The sequence below is a fragment of the Balaenoptera borealis genome (assembly GCF_965194805.1).
Source record: "Balaenoptera borealis genome assembly, chromosome: 18".
In the NCBI taxonomy this organism is placed as follows: Eukaryota; Metazoa; Chordata; class Mammalia; order Artiodactyla; family Balaenopteridae; genus Balaenoptera; species Balaenoptera borealis.
In genome coordinates this window covers 37,554,681-37,578,072 of record NC_138877.1, presented here as the reverse complement: position 1 = coordinate 37,578,072, position 23,392 = coordinate 37,554,681, and the positions used below count along the sequence as shown (strand labels likewise).

The window sequence follows — 23,392 nt, the reverse complement described above, 5'->3', positions numbered from 1 at the left end:
TGCTCAATTGAAAAGAATGTGTATTCTGCTGCTTTCACATGGAATTCTCTATAAACATCAGTTAAGTCCATCTGGTAATATGTCATTTAAGGGCTTCATTGATTTTCTCTCTGGATGATCTGTCAATTGATGAAATTGGGGTGTTACAGTTCCCCATTATTATTGTGTTACTGTCAATTTCTCCTTTTATGGCTGTTAGTATTTGCCTTATATATCAAGGTGCTACTTTGTTGGGTGCATATATATTTACAATTGTTATTTCTTCATGGATTGATCCTTTGATCATTATGTAGTGTCCTTCTTTGTCTCTTGTAACAGTCTTTATTTTACCATCTCTATTGTCTAAGTATGTGTATTGCCACTCCAGCTTTCTTCTGATTTCTATTTGCATGGAATACCTTTTTCCATCTCCTCACTTTCAGTCTGTGTGTGTTCCTAGATCTGAAGTGGATCTCTTTTACACAGCATATATACAGGTCTTGTTTTCTTTCTTTCTTTTTTTTAAAGCTATTCAGATAGTCCAAGTCTTTTGGTTGGAGCATTTAATCTGTTTACCTTTAAGGTAATTATCAGTATGTATGTTCCTATTGCCATTTTGTTAATTTTTTGGATTTGTTTTTGTAGGTTTTTTTTCTTCCTTTCCTCTTTTGTCATCCTCTCTTGTGATTTGATGACTAACTTTACTTTGGTGTTTGGACCCCTTATTCTTTTCTGTGTGGGTATCTATTGTAGGTTTTTGGTTTGTGGTTGCTATGAGGTTTTGATAAAACAGTCCATATCTAAAAAAGATTATTTAATTAAATTAATTAATTTATTTAATAAATTTATTTACTTGTTTGTTTATTTTTTATTTATTTGTTTTTGGCTGCATTGGGTCTTTGTTACTATGTGCAGTCTCTTTCTAGTTGTGGCAAGTGGGGCTACTCTTTGCTGTGGTGTGCAGGCTTCTCATTGCAGTGGCTTCTCTTGTTGTGTATCATGGGCTCTAGGCATGCAGGCTTCAGTAGCTGTGGCTCACAAGCTATAGAGCACAGGCTCAGTAGTTGTGGCGCATGAGATTTGTTGTTCTGTGGCATGTGGTATCTTCCTGGACCAAGGCTCAAACCCATGTCCCCTGCATTGGCAGGTGGATTCTTAACCACTGCACCACCAAGGAAGTCCTAAACAGGATTATTTTAAATTGCTTGTCTTTTAATTTCAAATGCATTTCCAGTATCCTGCATGTGTACTCTCCTCTTCTCATGATTGCTGGTTTTGATATCGTATTTGTGTATGGATGATTTCCTACCTTTACAGTATATTTGCCTTTACTGGTGAACTTTTCCACTCATAATTTTATGGCTTCTAGTTGTGGCCTTTTCTTTTCCACCTAGAGAATTCCTTTAGCATTTGTTGCAAAGCTGGTCTGGTTTTGCTGAATTCTGTTAGCTTTTGCTTATCTGTAAATCTTTTGATTTCCCCCTTGAATATGAACCAGAGACTTGCTTGGTAGCTTATTCTTTGTTGTAGGTTTTTCCCTTTCATCAATTTTAATATACTGTGCCACTCCCTTAGCTGATCACCTTATGGGAATTACCTTGTATGTTATTTGTTTTATTCCCCTGGTTGTTTTTAGTATTTTCTCTTTGTCTTTAATTTTTGTCAATTTGATTGCTATGTGTCTCAGTGTGTTCCTCCTTGGGTTTATCTTGCCTGAGACTCTCTGTACTTCCTGGACTTGGTTGACTGCATCCTTTTCCATGTTAGGGAAGTTTCCATCTACTATCTTTTCAAACATTTTCTCAGGTCCTATCTCTCTCTCTTCTCCTTCTGGGAGAAGGTAATGCAAATGTTGGTACATTTAATGTTGTACCAGAAGTCTCTTAGACTGTCCTCATTTCTTTTCATTTTTTTTCTTTATTCTGTTCTGAAGCATTGATTTCCACTATTTTGTCTTCCAGCTCACTTATCCATTCTTCTGCCTCATTTATTCAAATATTGATGACACATGCTAATAGAGAATATAATGCATACTGTCATACCATTAGGATTTAATTGAAGTCATTCTACTGATCAATATTTCATTTTTTTTTTTTTTTGGTTATTTGATGTACATTCCATATTTTGTTGATTGTTAGACCTTTGATCATCAGATGCACCATTAAGCTATATACCAATCAGTAAGAAAAAAAAAAATGTTATCAATTAAATGATGACACAATGTCTCAATCTCAAGGCACAGTCCACAAAGAGGTAAGGCCACTTTTTGATTGTTTTGAAATGTCTTTCACTATGTGGGTTTTGGCAATTTCTCATGCATTCAGTTGTATCATTTGGTGGGTAACAGGCCTCATTTTGTAACCATCTCAAGAGTAAAATATTCACACATTTATCTATGATGTATTTTTTTCCCCTTAAGTTCATAAAGCACTTGGTTATTACTGTGCAAGAAAGTATAAAATTACAATCATTCCTCCAAACATAAAAATTTACTTCTCTGCTTTCTTTCCTGATTTTCTACCATCCAAATACATAGTGTTTTTGCTGAATTGTAATGTTTTGAACACATTGTAATTAGCAGTGGTGAATATGTGAATAAGTCTAGCCAAACTTGCATGTGCATAATGATAACTAAGTCATGAGGACTGTTGCATAACTACAATTTTAGGAAACATTAATGACAGACATCCTATTATCAAATCTTATCAAATCTATTAAATCTTATCTTAAAATATGAAATAAAACAATACATGTTATAGAATTGATAAAATGTGGTAGTATACCTGTGGACATTTTGTACAAATACACTAGTAAAATAATAGTGGTTGTTAAAATATTCAAATAATCCAACTTTGGTTGCTATATAGTCCTTTTTTCTTAGTTTCTCATGTGCTCCCACTATTTTGTTCACCTGGTCTGTCCACTAGGACCTGGAATACTGGTTTTAAGCGTAAAATAAGATTCAGCAAAAGTAAAATATGATTCAGCAAAAGTCTGTTTCACTATGGCTGGTATCTAGTTAGATTTATAAGGGTCTCTTTCGCCAGTTGGCAAATACGTTGAGTATCACACTTGTATTATACTGTTAATTTGTACTTTAACTTCTAAATTAATGGTAAATCTTTAATCTCTGTCATCCATATATAGATTTAGCACAGATAATTTCAAATTTTATGTATCTTTTTAAGGTTCAACATTACTAATTATTTTGCTTACATCAAATAATTAAAATTTAATGTAAATAAACATGTGGTCTCAATGCATTAACATTTACATTAGACTAACCTACAGAATAATTTACTGAAAAAAAGCATAGATATTTGCATCATCCCTACAGAGTATAGAACAAAATTCTGCTAATTACAGCAGAAAAAAATTAACAATCAAAAATAATGCATCCTGATTTAAAAAAAGAGTATAATAATGTATATATCAGAATGTGAAATGATTTCAAAATAACTTAAACATTTTTTTTTAACATCTTTATTGGAGTATAATTGCTTTACAATGGTGTGTTAGTTTCTGCTTTATAACAAAGTGAATCAGTTATACATATACATATATCCCCATATCTCTTCCCTCTTGCATCTCCCTCCCTCCCACTCTCCCTATCTTACCCCTCTAGGTGGTCACAAAGCACTGAGATGATCTCCCTGTGCTATGCAGCTGCTTACCACTAGCTATCTATTTTATATATGGTAGTGTATATATGTCCATGCCACTCTCTCACTTTGTCCCAGTTTACACTTCCCCCTCCCCATATCTTCAAGTCCATTCTCTAGTAGGTCTGTGTCTTTATTCCCGTCTTGCCCCTAGGTTCTTCATGCCCATTTTTTTTGTTGTTTTGTTTTTTAGATTCCATATATATGTGTTAGCATACGGTATTTGTTTTTCCCTTTCTGACTTACTTCACTCTGTATGACAGACTCTAGGTCCATCCACCTCACTACAAATAACTCAATTTCATGTTTCTTTTTATGGCTGAGTAGTATTCCATTGTACATATGTGCCACATCTTCTTTATCCATTCATCTGATGATGGACACTTAGGTTGCTTCCATGTCCTGGCTATTGTAAATAGAGTTGCAATGAACATTGTGGTACATGACTCTTTTTTAATTATGGTTTCCTCAGGGTATATGCCCAGTAGTGGGATGATTTCAACCTACCTAAAAATCTTTAATTTTCAACTTTTTTGTATGTTTTGTTTATATAAGATTCATATATTCAAACAGCTTATTAAACCCTCTGAATTTTATATTCTTCATCTGTAACAATTACATTTAATTTTCAGGGTTGTTTTAAGCAGTTATGGAAATAGAGTATGTTAACATATCATATGATTGGGGGATCAAATATTATTTTACTATTCTCTTTTGTATGTATTGCATGGACAGTTAAAGTAATTGCTATGCTTTATAGATAGATACGTTTACCACAAGTTTCTTGGAATTTCTAGGAAAGTGTGAGCTTTGAAGTGGGCTCTTTCTTTGAAATAAAAAAAAGAGATTGATAGAAAACAAAAAAGGAAAGAAAAGGGAGAAATAAAACTTATATGTAGTTAATGACTATATATTGAAACTTTTAGATTTCAGATGTTAAGGTTAAAACAATATATTTATTTTATTTATTCTGTAAAGTAATGATGCCAAAGTTATTGAATGAGGAAAGGAATTCCTTTCAACACATGGCTCTGTAAAAACTAGTTTGGATACACATAGGGAGAATAATAATTCTTGGGCTCTAACTCAAACAATAAACAAAAATTAACTTTAGATAGATAATACATTTAAACAGAAAAGCTGCTTTATAAATCTTCAAACATAGGAAACTATTTTTGTGAGAGGTAGAAACATATTTCTCAGAAAGAACACAGAAAGCTCTAATAATAAAATTTAAAATACTATGGTCTACATTAAATTTATAAAATTTCTGCTCATTAAAATATGTCAAGAAAATAAATTGGAAAGACATAAACTTGAAAAAAGTGTTTCTAAAATGTATAAATGACAAAGACCTTACATTCACAATGTACAAAGAATACCTAAACCAATAATAAAATTACAATTAACCCAATAAAATATGAGTAAAAAGACTTAGATTTTTCATGACTGAAGATTTTCAGATAGCCAATAAGTGCATGAAAAAGTACTCAGCAAATTAATCATTGTGGACATGCAACTTAAAACACAATAAGTTATCACTACACAAACACACTAGAAATTCTAAACATGAAAATATCAAAATATTAAATATTGATAAGTATTTAGAGCATTGGTGTAACCACTTTATCAAATTTGACAAACTTGTGTAAAAGTATATATTCATTCACCACATAATCAGTTCTAAGGTATTTGTGCAGAAGAAATGAAAATATACATCCATCCAAACACTTGTACACAAATCTTTCCAGCGGCTTTATTCATAGTAGCCAAACCCTAGAAACAAGTCAAATATTCATGAACCAGTTGAATGAATAAACACTTAATGGCATGTATTTTATAATTGAATATTACTCAGCACTGAGGCAAACACCAGATAAGCTAAAAGCATGGGTATATCTCCAAAGTTTGCTAAGAAAAACAGAGCTGGGCACAATAGAAACCATGTGTATTTTATTTATATGATTCTGGAAAAAGGAAAATTTATATGATTGTATGGTTCTAATTTAATATATGCTACTATATGATCTATGTTGAGTGGGGAGTGGGTAAGGATTGACTTGGGATGGGCACGAGGGAACTTTCATAGGTAATTATAATATCTATACCCTGGTATGTGTATGGATTACATAGTTTATGCATTTGTCAGAACATATTCACCTGAAACACTTAAGATCTATACAGTATCTGAATTCTGTCTCTATTAAAAATTAAAAGGCAAACAAAATAAATAAAATCTTGTATGCTCTGATGGCAAATACTAAAGAATTGATTAACATGATCTATGTGGCCGTTTTTGTTGTTTTTCATTACTGCCATATAGCACATACTTAACACATATGCATGACTGATATATACAATTATTTATTAGTTTGTTAGTAATGTCATAAATCTGGAACCTTTACAGCATTATAGAGAATGGTAAGTACTTTGGGAACATATCATTAATATTAATAACCATATGATTTAAAATTCTGTAAAATAGATAATCCTGTAGTGTCTTTACATTTCATCATTTTTATTTGCTTATGATTTCTGAAAATAAAGCATAACAACATGGATTGTATACTTACATATGGTAGAAATTTGATTAGAATGTTTTTCTCTATCAAAAAGGTAATATTGTTAGAAAAGCTGACAGTTTCTGACATTTTAACAAATAGAGTTCAAAAGATGATTACTTCGAACAACTTTTTACAACTCACTTTTTATCTAATTTATTTACACTCAACTCATTTTCGTTTTCAAAAAGTAATAAATTTTACTTTTAAATGAAAATATTATTTTATATGCTAAATGGTGAATTTAAACTCTTAAGAACGAGAATCTAGAAAATTATTTAAATGGCCTCAGTCTCTGAGACTGTCCATGACCAATCAATTATTCTGTTTTACAGAAACCAGAGTAACCAGAAGACAATTGAGAGGATTCAGATAATGAGAGGAGCAGGTTAATGTGATTTTGCCTAATACTTTTGTGGTTAAACAGATAGAAACAGGGATTATTAATAACTTCATAATATCTGAATACTTTTGGAATAATCTTCTAGTTCTTTTTTTGATGAACCTTTTCCAATAAATCCAACCTGAGTTTGAGTAACACTGTGTGTGCATTGGTGTAGTGATGCATATACTAATAAATGCCAAAGTTTTGTTGGTGTTACAGAAAATATGACATTGGAAACTTGGACTATGAAAGAGATAGAAATATCGTCCTCATTTTGGCTGTTTCATCTTCCTGTGTTTACTCCAATCTTAATTTGGGTAGCACTCTTTATACAATGGATTGTGCTGTGTGATTTGATATAGGATTGTTTTAGCAGTTTCCCAAATGTTGGAGATCTCACCTTACTCTTGAATTTCATAAGTCTTCTTGAAAGGATTACATAGACTGCACATTTTGTTAAAGTATATCTAGTTCAGTATAATTAAATTCTTTTCAAAGATTTTGATGTTTCTTGAAATAATTTAAAATATATTAGTATTTTGATAGATTTTGATCAGGAGAGCTAAAAAATCACAGGATGGCAAACAAAGATTATAAAACCTGATGATGTTTCTTCATTATAAATTTTATTTTTCCTTTATTGGAGATACCACAATTGAATGCTGTGTTTTTCTACACCTGGTATAACACTAACCACCTCAAGTCATTAACAACAACAACAACAACAAGCATAAAAATACTATGAATTTTGAGCAACTCATCAGTAAAAACTGAAAAAAGTCTAAGAAACTTGAGCATTCATGGAACATTAGGCTTTTACTGGAGAAATACAGGAAGCTCTTTCCTGGCCAGTGAGTAATGGTACTTTTTTTTTTTTTTTTTTTTAACACACCATATAGAGTCCTATAAATTCATTCTGTCCTATCTGGAGTACAAGCTTTCCATTCTCAAGTAGCATAACCAGCATGAACTCTCCTGCATTTCTAGAACATATTCACCTTCTATCCTGCATTTTCTCCTTTCCTGAATCAGAGAACTAATCTTTATTGTTGTTTTTGTTGCTGTATTTTTTGTGTTCTCTTTCCTGAAAGGCATATTGACTCAGTGTGACCACATACTTATCCCCACCTCCAGTATTCTTTGCTTTATTCTTCCACAACATTCTTCTCTAACCCTCTCTTGAGAGTTACACTGCTATTATTTCCACTTCTAATTATTTACATCTGTTAACCAAAATTTCAGAAATGGAGACTTGATGGAAATTAAGAAGCATTTATTTGGGTGTTGTTAGGCCTGCAGCCAGGAAGACAAAGATTCAAGAAGCACTTGATTTGTGTTCCACTAAACTACAAACTGGAGGAAGCTAATAAAGGTAAAAATTGCAAGACCACAGCTTGTTATGTAATTGTTTGTAAGAATTATGATTGGAGCTGGCAAGAAGAAAGGGTGCTTGTTAAACAAGGATCGGTTGAGTTATGAAATAGTTGCATAGTTACAAGGGGGCAGCTTGAGACCACAAGGTTGCAGCTGGCAGATATTGTTCTGAATAGGCTGGTGGTGTTATTGTGTTTGGTACAGTTCGAAGAAAGTTCAACTTCTCTGTGGTGCAGGTATGTGCCTGAGAACAGAATCTCAATGGCTGATCAACTCCATTTTTGTATGCCTGAATTATGGTTACTTCATTATAATTTCAGTGTCATCATTTCCTCCTTTTGATCACAATTTTCCTCTGGAAAGCCTTTAGGTTCAACCTTATTATCAGTTAGATGTTTTTGTCCCATGGACCTGGGATGGACCTGACCCAGGAAGGTTGTGTTACAGGGGAGTGAGAGGAGTCAATTTCAGAGTTTCAGACTTGGGGCACATTTGAGTAACGTGGGGCCTCAGGGATATGGTCTCAGGCAGGTCACATCTTGATTAAAATTGGAGCTAGTTGTTCCCTTAAGGGATATAACAATAGGTCACAAGGAGAAGATTCCATGAATAGTAGCCAATCTCTGGTTCACCACCATCCTAATAGATCCAGTGTTTAAACATTTTGAAAAAAAAGCACAATTAGTTTAACATTATCAAGACAAAGCAGATAACAATAATTAATAGAAAGATGATTTACAGTCCTGACCACAGGAGTTCTCCAATGCCCAAGTGTGGCAGCTGAAAATATCAGAAAATTTAAAGTTAAGCCATTTGAGTGCAACACTGGAGTCCCTTTTAAGGGTTTTGGCAAGTTTGAAAAGTTTACTGATTTCAAGTTCTACTTGAAAGGAGATATTGACCCAAGTGCAACAAGAAGTATTAACAGAAGAGACACCTCCTTGGGCTGTAAGGAGATAGTATAAAGCCATATGGTTATCAAGCACTATGTGAGCCAGAATCTAAAGCTCTTTATTGAGCCTTAATAGCTCTTGCAGAGGCTCTAGCAATTTTGACAATTTGGGTAAGATTTCTCTTTATCACTTCTACATCAGTGTTACCAACTCCTAGCCAAGAGCTCCAAATCCTGAGGAAACAGTTATTGGTTCCCCTGAATATCCTGCAGGAAGGCCACACTCCTGAGTGTGACCACAACTATTATCTTCATATTCAAAGGGGTCCTCATCAGGGTAGTCTTCAACAATTGAGAGGACTCTTTTTTATTTATTTATTTTTTTCAGCTATGATCATTAGGGTTAGGGAGTGCTCAAATGTCCCAGCAGAAATGTTCCTCCTATTTTCCAACTATCTAAACATTCATATGACCAAGGCTAGTTATTGTAACTGCAAACAAATATAAATCCTTTAGGGGCACATAGTACTGTAGGTATCGAGTTATTTTTTGAAAGGTATGCAACCACATTTTCTAACCTTGGGCTAGTGCATGGGAATTTCCAAACAGTCAAATTGAGCTTGCATGTAAGGAGAGGAGTGGGTCCCCCATTAGCCCAAGTAGATAGGATTCTAAACTTCATACATAAAGGAGAATTTTATTTGATTTTAGTCTTATTGTAACAGGTGATCAGTAAGTATAGTATAGAGGATAGGGAAGAGAAGTAAGTGGCATTGTCTTTGCAAATAGTGTATGTTCTTTTGTAAAGACATTTTGAGTAATGCCATTGTCATAAACACTAGATTGGTTATATCTAGGTCCCCTAAGTTCCCTTGGGATTTTTTCCAGTGAGGTCAGGAAGAAATGAAGGACAGGTGCGGAGTGAGGGAACCTCTGTGTGTTCTCTTTTATAAGCCACAGTAAATTTAAGTTCATTGATAAATTTGGTTATGGGTACATCTACGGCATCGTTATTTTTTACAAAGGACCCAATAGGAGAATGGTGACATATCCAGCACTTGGATAGATTTCCAGAGGAGGCAAGGCACTGACACAAATGTCAAAAGACAATAGTATTGTCTTTCCAAGAATAAGAGTGAACTATAAAGATGGGAGCAACAAAGAAAGTGGGAGAATGTTTAGGATTAAAGAAAATATGAGGAAGGGGTAAAAAGGTTTATCAACCATTACTGTAATGGGGTCAAGAGTATAGGTACATTAGTTAACAAGAAGAAAAACAATCTGAAAGCAGATTACAGGTCTGGTCCTGACTTATGGAAAGTATTGTCTACCCAGATGTTGTCTGCTTCTGATTCAGGGAAGTTTTTCTTATATGACCCATCTCAGCTGGAAGTTACCAATGGGTTGAGAAATACATTCGGGATTGGATAGCTTTTTAAAATGAAAAACATAAATCCGTGAGTCAATAGCAGCAAGTTTTGCCACACATGAATTAGTTAATAATACCTGGTATGGCCTCTTTCATCCAGGTTGTAAAGCATTTTTAAGGAGGTGTGTTTTCCTGTAAACATAGTCACCTTTTGGTAGATTGTGTTATTTTACGTCCTCCTCTCCCAGGAGCTCACTGTTAAAAGATTCTCGTACTAGTGAAGAATTAACCTTTAATGTTTTGACTAATATTGGCAATACATGAAAATGTTTCCTTTAACCAAATTGAGTTTATGTAGTCCAGTATAAATGTTCATTGACCTTCCTGTAATTATTTCAGAAGGAGAAAGTTAGTGCTTACCAAAAGTATTAGACCCTATGTTGAGCAATACCAGGAACAGGACTTTTGGTCAGGGGAGATTAAAAGATTCAACTAGTTTAGCCAGTTGAGTCTTCGTGATTCTTGTGTACTAACCCACAGGATGGTGGATGATAGGGGCAGTGGAAATGTTGAAAAATAGACCAAATTTTACAAATTGACTGAATAACTCACCCAGTAAAAATGAGTCCCTCCATCACTGTGAAGCTCAGAGGGAAAACCCTATGTAGGAGTTATTTTTACCAAAAGAATTTTGCCTACTGAAAGTTCTTTAGGCCTCTGACATAGAAGTACTTTAATACAGTGAAAAAAATATACATATTGGTACAAGTACATATCTATATCCCTGAGATGGTGGCAATTAGATAAAACCCATTTACCATTCCTAGAAGTATGCTAAAGATAAAGGAAAAAAAATAGTGGAAGGTTAACCTGGATTATATTTGGGGCAGAGGTGACATTTCAAAAATATGTTAGTGGCTATTTTGTAGGGTAGTTTCCAATAATATCATTTTTTCCATATCACTTTATCTGCAAAATGGGTGAGTCTGTTTATGCTGCCAAATATATGTTCCTGGAGGCTGTAGGGTAAAACTGGAATGTCATAAAACCTGTACCATAAATTATGATCATCCCCAAATTTACTTTCCTGGTATAGCCATTTGTCTGGTTCCTCCTGGGAAAAAATCATTTGGGTTTCTCCTAGTAAATCTCATAAGCTAATAGAAGTTTTGGTAATTGTAATTGAAGGTTCTACTGAAATGGGGATAACTATCGTATCAGCTAAATTATCTCCTTTACTTTCTTCTGAACCTAGCTTCGACTTGCCTGGCATTTTTATAGTTTTTATAATGGGTGAAGTTTTCATTTGTGAATGTCTTTCTGGAGGTCCAAGACATACTGGTTATATTTAATTGGTTGTCCTGTTAAAAAGCCCTTTGCTTCCACAACATACAGAAATCATGGAAAATGCTGAAATCTTACTGGCAATTTGACTGTTTGCTATAATGCAGGCTTGAGTTAGGATTATTAGTTCAGCTTGTTGGGCTGAGGTAGCAAAATTTCTTCCATGACCTTATGAAGGGAGATCACAGCACACCAGTTCAACATTTTCCTTGGTTGCACTTTAAATAAGAATCATCAGTGAATATCACTAGGTTGGGATTATCCAGAAAAATTTCCTGTAAATCCACTCTAAGGGTTAGTAACTGAGCAGTGAAATCAAGTTATTCATGGGGGATTTCATCCAAGAGCAAAGGAAGGAGTGTGGCAGGTTTGAGAGTATGCCATCTAGATATAGCGACATTTGAGGAAGATAGAAGAGGTATTTTATAACAAGTTTATCTACTAGCAGAGATGTGTTGGGTATGATGAGAATTTAGAAGAACCTCAACAGAATGGGATGCATAGACAGGAGAGATCAAATGACTATTTCTTTTATTTCTTTAAGTAAGGCTGCAGCAATTGCTCCCATGCAAAGGGGCAAACCCTTAGAGACAGAGTCTAATTGTTAACTGTAATAACCACCTTATCTAACCACCTTACCTATTTTGATCAACATGTTTTTGAGTTAGTACTTCTAATGCAATTCCTCATTATTCATGTATGTATAGTGAGAAAGGCAGTTTATAATTGGAATGTACAAGGATGGAAACTTGGTAAGTTTTTCCTTTAATTGGTTAAAAACTGGATGACCTTCTTCAGTACATTGAAGAAGATTTGTTTGGTCTAATTTCAGAAATTAGTAAAATAACTGAGCCACTAGAGAAAAATTTGGAATCCAGCTCTCTTTGATTCTTGGATTTGGGATCTAATTAATGCAAAAAATCCTTTTTTTCTTTTTCGGTCTTAGGATGTAAGAAGACCAAGATTCCTTCAATTGTTTCCCTCAGAGTTCACTGTCAAGGGCAGCTGTAGTAGCTTGATGGCTACAACACTCTTTGTTTACTGATATAGAAGGCAACATTTTTCATTCACAATAGAATAACTTTGGGATAAATAAAAATTAAAACTGTACCATCACATTTCAATAAATAAAATGTTTTAAGGTTATTATATTTCACTACTCTTGAGTTTCTATTTCATTCCTTTTACACCTATGTTGATTCCTATATCTGTCATGCATAACATTTGCTTACATCTGAAATGATCACATATGCCAAATCCCAATTCCATTTTCTATCTAGTTTTGTGCAATATTTGCATGATGATACTCTTGACATAATAAGAAAATAAACAGTACTTGGAAAATAAAGAGGATATTTTCCAGGCATTGTTTTTCTCACTTTATACTTTATTTTGTTGCAGAAAAATGGTAATGAGTGGCTGCTCATGTCTCAGATCTCGGACAAGTCTCTGGGACAGTCTGCAAGTCAGGGTCCTTGGCTTCACACAAGAAAGAATTCGAGAGTGAGCCATAGTAAAGTGAAAGCAGGTTTATTTAGAGAGATACGCACTCAATAGACAGAGTGTGGGTCAACTCAGAAGGTGAAAGGTGGCCCCAAGATGTGGGGTAATTAGTTTTTATGGGCTGGGTAATTTTATAGACTAACAAGTAGAAGGACTATTCCAACTGTTTTGGGGAAGGGCTGGATATTTACAGGAACTGGGCCACTGCCCACTTTTTGGCCTTTTATGGTTAGCCTTGGAACTGTCATGATGCCTGTGGGTGTGTCATTTAGCATGCTAAAGTATTATAATAAGCGTATAAAAAGGCTCAAGTTCTACTGGAAGTCAAATCTTCCACCATCTTGGGCCTAGTTAGTCCTAACCAGTTTATTTCATATACTGTAATTAATGGTTGTGTCATTTTTTAATGGATGTGCCTGCCCCCTTCTTTCCTTCATTACCCCCTCAGAGATTTTATTTCCATAATCTTATGGGAAGCAAGAGGTGATTGTTTGTCTTCTGTAGCTGCTTCAGAGCTGAGTAGGGGCATTGACCCTGCCTGTTAGGGAGTAAAAATCTCTGGATGCCTGATCTAGAGACCCCAGAGGCAGGACGGCTTCTTGTTTTGAATCAGAGGGTGGTAAGTGATGGAATTCTGGAATCCTTGCATAGCCAATCATCTTGATGTGGAACTGTTGTAACTGCTCCCATAAACTTCCTATGAATCTTCTTGAAGGTGAAGCACTGGCAACAGCATCGGAATGCAACAATAGCTGTCTATAAATGACAAGATTTAAAATGTTATGGTTAAACACTTGATTACAATGTAACTGGCAAACTTGATTACTGCTGTGACACAAAACAATTTTAGATAATAACTAGAATAATGACTGGTAACCTTATATACCAGGACATATCCAAATTTTAGAAATTTCATATAATTTCTAAAATGTCTATATTAATAACGTTTACCCACAATGTAATCTGACAAGGCTTATCACTTATTTGACAAGGTTTCCCATGTAATTTAACATATCAAATAATCCTAATTATTTTAATATCGCTCTGAGATGCCTCAGAGTTCCTTTTCCACAAACCTTCTACAACTTTCTGTGTCCATATTATTTTGTCCCATATTTTCTTTTTCATTATGAAAAAATCAGCTCCAGGACAAATTACTCTCTTTTCCTTTTAACAAATACATTCCATTCCTCATACCTTCTTTTACTGAAAACATATCTTACTTCCCTGGCATACTGAAATACTTCTTATTTTTAGTAGCTTTAATTACCCATGTTATACTTTTAATCCTTAAAAACCTTGATCTCTAGCAAGCAGCAAATAACTGTAAACTGTTTGTCATAACAACATTTCCTGACTGGAAAACTTATTTTTTAGTTTTCCTCTCCTAAGAAGACAAAGGTAGACAAACTTAGACCCACCCAGTAATTAATATTCCAACATTTTGTCCTATTTGAAATGACCCAGATAGTCGATGATTTACCACCATTTAACTTAGTTTAAAGTTACCAAAATCTGGAGAGACTATTTTAGATAGACATTCCAAAAATATAATTATTCTTATAGAGTTTACCTAAAAGCTCTTATATCATTTACATTTACAGTAAGTCCCCAACATACGAACCTTCAAGTTGTGAACTTTTAAAGATGCGAACGTGCGTTCCATTAACGTCAGGCGTGAGTGAAATTGCAACTTGCCGTCCATCTCCTATTGCTAATGATCCTTCAGCTCTACCATCTCCTACATCTTCTCCTTTCTCCAGTCAGTAACTCTTCTTGCCTGTTCACTCCATCCCAGCCCCTGTATGCCAGCTGTTGTACCGTACTACTGTACTTTTCAAGGTACTGTACTATAAGATTAAAAATGGTTTATTTTTGTGTTTGTTTTTTGTGTGAAAAGTGTTATAAACCTATTACAGTACAGTACTATATAGCTGATTGTGTTAGTTGGGTATCTAGGTTAACTTTGTTGGACTTACAAAAAAATTGGACTTACAAACGTGCTCTGGAAACAGAACTCATTCATATGTAGGGGGCTTACTATACTTCCCATGTTGACAAAATATGTCAACAGATATAAGGTCTTATTTGACCTTCAGTAAGCCTAGGTACAAAAGAAGTATTATAAGATACATAGAAATACATAAACAAAGAGCTCATATTTCCCGTTCCAAAATTTCAGCCATGAGTCAGGTACAACAATGTAAAACCCATCCCTTACAAAAGAGGTTGGATTCAATTGGATTTCTGGCAGATGAAACAAATCAAGGCACCTGTCTAGATGGTGAAATCATTTTTACTAGTATTTATGGGAAAGATACTTAAGATTTCTGTTTGTTCTTGACAAGTGAAGTTCTAAATTACCTACCCATTTTTCTGAAATTTGCATTATAAAAAGACGTGGGACATGATTGTTCCTAGAGAGGACCAGTTATAATATTTGCATTTTAAAGGCATAGGAAGAGAGAGGCAAATTTTTCCTAGGAGGATGACTTTGTTCCCTTAAGGTCAGAAAAAAAAATTTTTGTTTTGTTTTGTTTTGTTTTTTCTCAATACTTACAAGCCTCTTAAGATAAGTTGGGGAGGTTTGAGAAATGGTAAAAAAAAAAAAAAAAAAAATTGGTGAGCTATGGATTATTCCTGGAGCTACACCTCTGGTCCTGAAAAGACTAGATTTGTAAAACAAGGACAGTTTCTGCCCTCCCCCCCACCCCACAAAGAATTGAGTGGCCAGCTCAATGATATCAAAGGACTGAAACACCCATTCACCTATGTTGGAATGCTTTACTTTCTCTTATTCAGCTTAGGAGAGAAGGCATCCCCACCCAATTCCTAACAAGTTCTGAATATCAGCTATGGTTAATTTAGTCAGACCAGTGGCCTCCCATTTTGGAAATTCATTAACAAACACTTTTGAGTATTCTCCCTGGGTTTAAAAAGTTCTTTTTTTTTTTTTTTTAAATAAAAGCATTTTTAAACCTTATTATTAATACTCAGGACATTAGGAATTTCCAGATTTTTTCAGTAGCATTTGTAGAACCACTTTTGGTAACAAATACAGTAGTTAGGAATACGCATTCAATTCAGAATGCATAATAATGTTTATCCTGAATCCTTTCTGGCTAAAAACAGGGCTGGCGCTGTGATGGGATATAGAATGAGAATCTACAAAAAACACTGTAATACGTTTGTTTTTTTTCCCAGAGTCTTCATCTTCTTTTGCTGGAATACTTTATAAATACATATTAAAAAGTAAGGCAACAACTCCAAACAGTCCAAGCTGTTTGCTCAATTCTATTCCCAATTAGATTCGCAATCTTGGTGATCAATTTCATGGTTGTACTGTTTAGTGTTTGTCTTCCTTATTTCTAAATGGTCTAAAAGTATGTCTTCTGACATTTCTATAACATCTCTGGTTTGTGTGTTCAATGACGTACATAACTAGTACTGGTCAGGTACTGAACCCTATGATGTCCCAGTGCCTGTTTTCAAAGGATTCAAGACATTGATTTGGAGTCACCATAAACTGATGCGTGAATCCAAAATTCCCTTCCCTACTATGTTCATCACCTGCTCTCTTTTACTCCTAATTTTAAAACTAAAGGAGTACCAGGACTACCTGATTACTGGAAAGATGTTCACTCCAGTGAACAAAACTTTTATCAGGGACCTTTATAATTCACGGCCCCATTCCACGTGGACATTCAACTCATGAAGATGTGCAAAAGGAAAAGATGTCAAATTACAGTCAAGTTACCCAGAGGAGGATGTTATACAAACTTATAAGGAAATGACAGTCTTTTTTTTCCCTTCCTTTACTATAAATACACTTAACAACTTAGCAGAAAGACAAGCTAAATTTAAGATAGTTCACATTTGAAAATTGTTTCATACTCTCTGCTAATGATAAATAAGGAAATCCCAAAAATGGAATTTTAATATACAAATTTCATTGACAGATCTTTGAAGACTGCTTTTTTTTTTTTAAAGGGGGTTAGAACAATGATTATGTTTACCAAGTTCTGAGAAGTCCATCTACTGTCCAAACTTTGGACTGAAGTCCTTATTTTTTTTTCCTTTACTTAGAGACAGGTATATACAGTGCTGTTGTAATAATGAAACAAATGTGAAATCTACTGTAAAGTTGCACAATACAGAAAACTGCTGTTCCATCTTCTACTACATAAATGTGTGACTCCACAGGTTAGTAAGGTTGTTGTCATTATTTTTGTTAAGTTGGAATTATCCCATCACGTCTAAGACCTCTCTTTAACTCCAGATCCTCCAGTTTTTTCCACAATTATTCACTCTCCTTTTCTTTCTTTTTCTCATGCTGACGATCTGACTTGAATGTGGCTGTCAGCTCATCAAACATGGTGCTGTTCATTTCCATAAACGCCTTCAACACATTGTACACTAATGCCACGATAGCCGGATTCCAATGTTCTTTTGAAATCCTATAAAGACTGGAAAACATGATGGGAAGGATGACATTAGAGTTTTCGTCTATCAAACTCATGATGTATTCATTATTCCAATAATAGAGTGCCCTTTCCGCCACCTGAAAATGGGGGCTAGAGACACACTTGGCAATTTGTTTAAACAAAGGTTCTTGGATTTTAACAAATTGTGAAGGTTCAATCACATCCAATATTTCTTCCAGCTCCCTAAGGAACATGACCTCTTTTTGACTACATGTTTGGGGCCAAAATTTCATTAATCCCCTAATAACTGGTTCTGTGAGTGAAGGATCTTTCTCCAGAAACTGTACTATGCAATATGCCAGCTGGGCATGGAAGAGTGATAAGCTCCTGACAGTGTGTAAAGGTATCAACACTTTCACCAGAAACTGTTTGTGTTCTTCCTTAAGAGGTAAAGCAAAGCCATTGATAATACTTCCCAATATTTCCAGCAGTTCAGCTACACCATTGAAGTGTTCTGTTTCATAAACAAACCTTAGAAAAATATTGTTAATCTGTTTTCGGATAAATGCTCTAAGACCAAGAAACTTGCCATAAATTCTGTGTAAGACTGTTTTTAAGTAGTCCCGTTCCCGAGGGTCTTCGCTGTCAAACAGCTCCAAAAGCTGTAATACAAATTTCTGATCTATGTATTTTTTGGCAATGCTGGGTTGGGATTCTTGGCTTTCCAAAAATCGTATGAAAAACTCATATACAAGCTGTAAGTGTGGCCACGATGCCTCAAGGGTAGGTTCATCTTCTTCTGGATCAAATTCATTGCTGTCACTAGGAGGGAGAGTTCTGAATATATTGCAAGACACCTTTTAGCAGCGGCAGAGGTGTTAACTCAATAGGCTTGCCTTGAGACCTAAACTGTGAGGAACTTTGCAACCTCTTCTGTCTGGCTTTTCTGACGGACTTCCAAGAAAATCCGTCTACTTTATCCACTGATGGAGGAGTAGTTGGTGCTGAGGACATATCCCTACTTGAAGCTTCTGGAGAAGAATCCGAAGATGATCTGTGGTTTCGGAGGGGCGGGAGACAGGAGAGAGGGCCGCAGCGGGGGGCAGGGGGCGGGACCGGGGCGTGCGGGGGGAGGTCCGGACAGCAGCAGGGAGCCCGGGGCGACGGCTGTCCGGCGCGGCGTCCCTCCGGTTCCGCGGCAGCGGCGCCTCTAGGCCTCACGGCCGGACCTGAACCTCAGCGCTCCGGCGGCGGCGGCGGCGGCGGCGGCGGCGGCGGCGGCCTCACGATCCTCCCCCGCGGGCCCGTCCCATCAAATCGGCACCGACCCCGCTGCGGCTCCGCCGGTGGCTCCTCGCTCACATTCCCGGCGGGCGGCGCCTCTGCTCGTTGCCCCGGACCCGGCGGCTGCAGCGACGACGAGGGGAGGGGGAAAGGGAGAGAAGAAGACTGGATCCGCAGCGGCAACAGGAGGAGAAGGAAGGAGAAGAGGGAGCCGCTGGGGCTGGAGCTGCCGCTGCCAGAGCCGCCGTTCGGTGCCCGCGGTGGGTCCCCGTCAATGCCCCTTTCTCTCTCCTATTATCAATATCACCGGGCAGCTCAGCTGAGTCCATGGCACACGCGCAACCGAACCTTCTGGCCTAAAAAGTTCTTTAATTATGGCCCTCACCTTGGCCTTTGATCTCAGGAGGCTTGCCTTCAGCCTCATGTGTTCCCACTCTTAAAGGTAGCCTTGCCAGAGATACTAGCTCTGTCAGGGACCTCAGTGTTCCAGAGAGCAGGGTTCACTTGAGGAACATTATGGAGTGGAAACCACCTCTGATTAGGGACTGAGGTAGGTTCCCACAGTCAAGAGCAATTATTTTTCTTGGTGGATGCTCTCTCTGTGAGGGTCTCCAAATTGGACTATTATCTGGAAATTAGTAAGCAAGTAGTCCCTTCCCAATAGGGGATGGGGCACTCAGATATGAGCAGAAAATGATGTGCAAAGGTCAAATTTCCTAGCAAGCAGCTGAGGTGGGGAATTGCTTGGTTTGGGGCCTTCCATTGATTCCCATTATCATATAGAACTGGGAACAAGGGTCCAGGGAAATCAGTTAGCACAGTGTAGGCTGCATCTAACTTTCCTACCTACCGCATCAAGGGTTCCCTTAGCCTTCTCAGGAGAAATGACCAGGTGTCCTTTGGGAGCCAAGGAGTGTCCTGGGCCTTGTCAGTCTTTGGTCTTCTTAGCTATTATTGCCTTGGAAACCCTGTGTCCCCTTCGAGACTGGGGCAGTCCCACTTCCAGTGGCCCTCTTGTTTGTATATTGGGTAGGGTCAGTAGACTTTGCCCATACAGGTGGCATTCATCCTTCCAGTGGTCCTCCTGGTCACATTTAAATTAGATCTCTTTTTGGCAGGACAGTGGCTCTGATCCAGGCTTCCTTTATCCTATCCCTGCCATGAGTCCCCAGAAGGGAGAGTAACCATGAGGTGGTGCAGGAGTTAGTACTGCCCCCAATATTTGTGCCTTTCACTGTTGTTCCTGAATCATTTTTGCCTCTTCATCCCTATTTTTATTGCTGAATACTCCAAAGGCTAAGTCCATGAGCTGATTCACGGATTTCTGGGGTCTTCATTTGCCCAGATGGGGCCTTAGGGGTAGCTGGTCCATGAGACTGTCTCCCTCAGAATTTGTTGGGGTAGACATTCTCAGCTTCATTGTGGGCTTTGGGGAGGTGGACTCATTTAAATCCTTGGGCTCCTGTGAAGGAATGTACTTTGTAAGGACATGAGACAGGCACACCCTACAGGAGTTCTTTAGACCTGGATCTTGGAATAAGGTCATGAACATTTGGATGTATGGAACTTCCCCCTCCACTTTTGGTTATGATGTCATGACAAAACAAGGGTCTGAGGGATCCTGACCAGATGATAGTTATTCATCCTTGTACTCTCACAGTGTCAACAGTGGGATCCCTCTAGGCACTCAAAATCTGCCTGTTCAGTGAGTCTGAGGAGACCCCTTGGATTAGTCAAGGAGAGGAACAAGAGTAAAAAGGAGAAAAAGCGACCAGAGTTCCAGGGCCTAAATCCTTCAGAGAGGGAGGAGACCTACTCCCTGAGTCAACTAAATGGATTACCTTTATCGTTGCAAAAGAAAAAGAGAAACAAATAGAGCTGAAGGGTAGGTCTGGATCACCAAAAGGTAGTGATAATAATACAAGGTAAAAGCTCCCCTCAGGATATGGTTCTTGTGATGTTGAGGAGGTCTACTTCTTCACAGAAGTAAAAGAGGCAACATGGCAACCTGTTGGCAAAGCTGGCAGTGAGGCTCAAAGATCAGTAGACAGTTTAAGAAGTCAGAAGAGAAGAAGGTGAAGGAGGCTATAAAAGAAATCAAGAGCAAAGAAAGAAGGTGTATAGCCATGGCGCTTCCTAGGCCAGAGATTCATAAACCCACTGAAAGAGATGCTAGACCACTACCTAGACTCAGGGGTTCATAAAGTCTGCAGCCCCTGTGAGGGAAGTTCCTGCCCACAACTTTCACTCAGGGGTGCAATATCCATGGTGAAGATCCCTGGGGATAAAAATGGTAGGAAGGTGTATAGTCATGATGCTTCCTAGGAGAGATCCATAAGCCCACTGAGAAAGGTGTTTGACCACTACCTCTGATCAGATGTTAATAAAGTCTGAGACCTCCATGAGATGTGACCCTTAACAGGGAGCATGACATCCATTTTGGTGCCATAGTCAACAGCAGATTGAAATAAAGAGGAAGACTGATTGGGACTAGGAAGGTGCACTGCCTCAGTGCTTGCTAGGGGGGGAAGGGACTGTGACCCTATTGAGGGAGGTGCTCGCCCACAACTTCCGCTCAGGGGTGCAATGAGGCCATAAGCCTCAAGAGCACTTGGGGAGTACTGCACCGCAAATCTAGAGGAGGACTCATGGAGTCCCCGTGTTTGTGCCCCCTGATGCTGTTTTGGCATCCCAGAACCAGACCGAGACTAAAAACATGTGGGCAGAGGATATTGGGCTTGCGGAGACCTGAAGGGGAAACTCACCTGATCAAGTTGTCAATTATTTGCTGCAGTCTTAATTTGGATGTCCGTGTTGTCATCTCAGTGGATCTTCTCAAGTCCAAAGAGGCAGAGCAATAGGGGAGAATGAGATAGATTGAGGGGAGAAAAGCCTTGGGCTCGCTGAGCTCGTTCATGCCCAGAGCACTGGTCTGCCTGCCAGATCCCACAGGCAATGTCAACAACTACCTAAGGGGCTACTAGAATATACAAGGCATGAGAGAAGTCCAGACCATCCTCCATAGAGGGAAGCCATAGCCCGATAAGCCAATTTAGATTATGCCCTTTGAGGTCCTTTCTATATTCACTGGGACTGTCCCTTTGTGGTCACCAGAAAAGATGTTTCAGCAAATAGGGCATGAGAGGATGGTCCTGTCCCAGGTCTTGGGTGAGTCCCTGGGACAGGCTGCCAAGTAAGGGTCCTTGGCTTCCCACAGGAAAGAATTTAAGAGTAAGCCTAGGCTAATGAGTGAGAGGATTATTCCAAATATTTTGGGAAAGGGGCAAATATTTCAAGGAATTGAACTACCATCCACTTTTTGGTCTTTTTATGGTTAGCCTCAGAACTGTCATGACACCTCTGGCTGTGTCATTTAGCATGCTAATATGTTACAGTGAGGGTATAATGAGGCTCAAGGTCTACTGGAAGTCGAATCTTACATCATCTTGGCCCTAGTTGGTTCTAACCAGTTTATGTTGTATCTTGTTCTTAATGATTTTGTCATTCTTTTAATGGTTGTGTCCTGCCCTCTTCCTTCCTGTCTAACTTTGAGTCTGGAACCAAGAAACAGTGCTTTAATGTGATTCTTGCTTTCTGGTGCTAAATCCTACATTTTGACTAACTTATATATGTTTTGTCTTATCCATTCTTGCCAGCCTCCATTCTCACTACTAACTTATTAAATAATCTAATAATCAATATGCTAAATAAGTAATGTTCTGAAACTCTTGGAAACATGTTTTGAGATACAATTTTTCTGTTAATTATGGCCATGGGAACTTTTTGATAACAGTATCTATTATTTTTATCTTTTTTTTATTCTCAAGCTATAATGGAAGGTCTAACATACAAGCAGTGTACAATAACTATTTGTGGAGAAATGATTTAAAGTAAATAAATACCTTTAAAAGGCCTCTGATGAATGTTAATTTGAATCTATCAATATTAAAGTAGAAAATTATATAAAGCCTACTCAAATTTGGTTTACATTCCTTAAATATGGCATAGTAGTATCCTTTATTTATATGTATATTTGATTGCTGAAAGTTGTTTCATTTTTAAATTTTCCTTTTGATGAAGTATGAAAACAGAAAGTACATTCTTGTTCTTTAAAACACCCTTTCAGAATTGTTTTTCCTCATCTCCTTAGTATCAAAATTCTGTCCCAAATTTCTTAAATAAGAAACAAAAAACTGATATAAACATTCAGCTGGTAGGTATGCAACTCTTTCACATCCTTGTTGCCTAGGAATATTTAAAGAGAATTGGTAATGAGATTTACCAATTTTAAATCTCAGACGTCTGTCTGATGATCTTTTAGGTGTGGATACTTAAACCCTGCTTCATGTAGTAGCTACATGAACTACTTCACACTTAGGACCCACAAATCAAAGTTTGCCTTCTGACAAAGATGAATTTTAACTATATATATATATATATATATATATATATATATATATATTTTTTTTTTTTTAAGTAGAAAATTTAATAATGAGAGAAAAGCGAAGAAAAAGAAGAGGGCAATTGGAATTGGAATGCAAAATATCATGTGTACTTATATATAATAGAACAATAAATTAGTAAGATGATCGCTCAGGAAAGAAGAGAGAAAAGA

At 37.0% G+C, this 23,392-nt stretch overlaps 1 long non-coding RNA gene and 1 pseudogene across 3 annotated transcripts in view; one reads left to right on the top strand and one right to left on the bottom strand.

Annotated features, from left to right (window-relative positions):
• The window catches only part of LOC309615959, a 278,194-nt gene that overhangs the window by 197,784 nt on the left and 57,018 nt on the right, over positions 1–23,392 (top strand). The window lies entirely within an intron of this gene.
• Positions 7,476–18,507, bottom strand: LOC309615789 (serine/threonine-protein phosphatase 2A 56 kDa regulatory subunit epsilon isoform pseudogene; annotated as a pseudogene). The gene is made up of 2 exons: positions 18,445–18,507; positions 7,476–18,350 (listed from the first exon to the last, which is right to left on the bottom strand). The product of its transcript is annotated as a serine/threonine-protein phosphatase 2A 56 kDa regulatory subunit epsilon isoform pseudogene (transcript).